The sequence below is a fragment of the Rhincodon typus genome, chromosome 9, assembly GCF_021869965.1.
Source record: "Rhincodon typus isolate 14 chromosome 9, sRhiTyp1.1, whole genome shotgun sequence".
NCBI lineage: Eukaryota > Metazoa > Chordata > Chondrichthyes > Orectolobiformes > Rhincodontidae > Rhincodon > Rhincodon typus.
The window spans coordinates 4200538-4202536 of NC_063340.1; positions in this window are offsets into that span (position 1 = coordinate 4200538).

Consider the following 1999-nt stretch of genomic DNA (forward strand, 5'->3'; position numbering starts at 1 on the left):
CGCACAAGCAGGTTCAGGAACAGCTTCTTTCTGGCCGTTATCAGACTGTTGAATGGACTCTAGCCTCAAATAATGTAACCTGTAAGTGTCTGAGTCATTTTTGATCTGTACGTCCTTTGCTTGCTGTGATCTGCCTGTACCGCTCGCAAACAAAGCTTTTCACTGTATTTCTGTACACGTGACAATGAATGAATGTTTGAATCAATCAATCAATCAAAAATCCTGGCATTCTCTCCCTAACAGCACTGTGAGTGTCTCTACTGTATGAGGACTGCATCAGCTTAAGAAGATATCTCACCCCTACCTTCTCGAAGGCAACTAGGTATGGGCAATAAATGCTGGCTTGTTGCAATGCTCACATCTGGTGGATGGATTTAAAAAGCACCCAAAGAGAAAATAATTTTTAGAGCTATGGAGGAAGATTGGAAAAGTGGGACTGGCTGAGTCATTAGTGCTGAGATATGATGAAGCGAATGGCTTCCTTCTGTGCTGTAACCATTCAACAATTCTATGTCTGGATACAGATTGCTGGAATTGTCACATCGAGACCAGGGTGTCGTAGATAATGCTCCTGAACATCACTGTATTAGTTCTCCACTTATTCTCACCAGTTTGGAGACTGTTTGAAATGCAGAAGGTTGGCCTACTCCTAGCATCTGAATGCAAACAAGAATTGCAAAATTAAAAGGAGCCACAATATTGTCTGAGTGTTTTTAATGGAATCTACCTCAACCGGTGTTGACATGCTCCATCACCCTGTGACTGTAATTTCCAGGACTGTGCCTGAATACTTCGCCTGGTTTTAGAAAATCAAGTGCTAAACTGATTTGGCTTCAAAGGTCAGCCTACCATTACACACAACCCCTCATTAGCCACTAACAGTCCCCATTAACAGCTATTCACCCTCACAGCCAGATCGTTATCCACTCCTTTGTCTGTCCAACTGCTCTTCTCTCTCTTTTTCTGATGAAGGGTCTAGGCCCGAAACGTCAGCCTCTCTGCTCCTATGATGCTGCTTGGCCTGCTGTGTTCATCCAGCCCTGCACCTTGTTGTCTCTGCTCTTCTCTCTCTTTGGGCTCTATCCTATCATTTACTCCTTACCCCCTCCCCCACCCTATCTTCTGCATATAAACCGACATTGTCCCAGCTACCATCAGTTCTGAGGAAGGGTCACCGGACCTGAAACGTTAACTCTGATTTCTCGTCCAGCACCTTCTTTCTTTGTTTCAAATTCTCAAGCCTCTGTGTCAAAGCTGAACACATTCCACACAGTCAGAGGTTTTGTTCCATATTTTAATATATCATTTTCCAGGCTACATTGGACTGAAATGCAAGTGAAGGATCAAGGTTGGATTTGAAACTACATACTGGGGTTTAATGGGCTACATCCCATTGAGTCATGAAGGCTTGGCACTCAGAGTTCTCAGAGTGCATTTTCAACACTGAAAACCATCCAGGAATATGGATATTGACCACAGATTGGTTTACAAGGGAGTGCCCAAATGCTCATGATTTTTTATATCATGATTTTTTATATAGGATTGCCCTGTCATCCTGCCCATTGTCCCGACTCCCTTTTTGTTTCTTCCTGAGACTGTATTCATCATGTATTTCAAAGTGATTTTTGCCATTGCACTCCTTTCATTGGTTGGTTTTCCCGCAGAAACCTGTGCATCTACCACATTTACCTAAAGCAATGCTTGGCAGAGGATAGATGAGGCCGCCATCTTTATAGGGGGCAGTGCAAGGCAACAAACATTTGATGCCGCATCTTTATAGGGGCAATACACAGTCGGGAGCATGTAAGGCTGCCATCTTTATTGGGGACAATGCAGGGGCATGAGCATGCGATGCTACATCTTTATAGGGGGCAATACACAGTAGCGAGAATGTGAGGCTGCCATCTTTATAGGGGGCAATGTAGGGCAACAAGCATTTGATGCTGCATCTTTATAGGGGGGCAATACACGTGTGAGGCTAACATCTTTATAGGGGGCA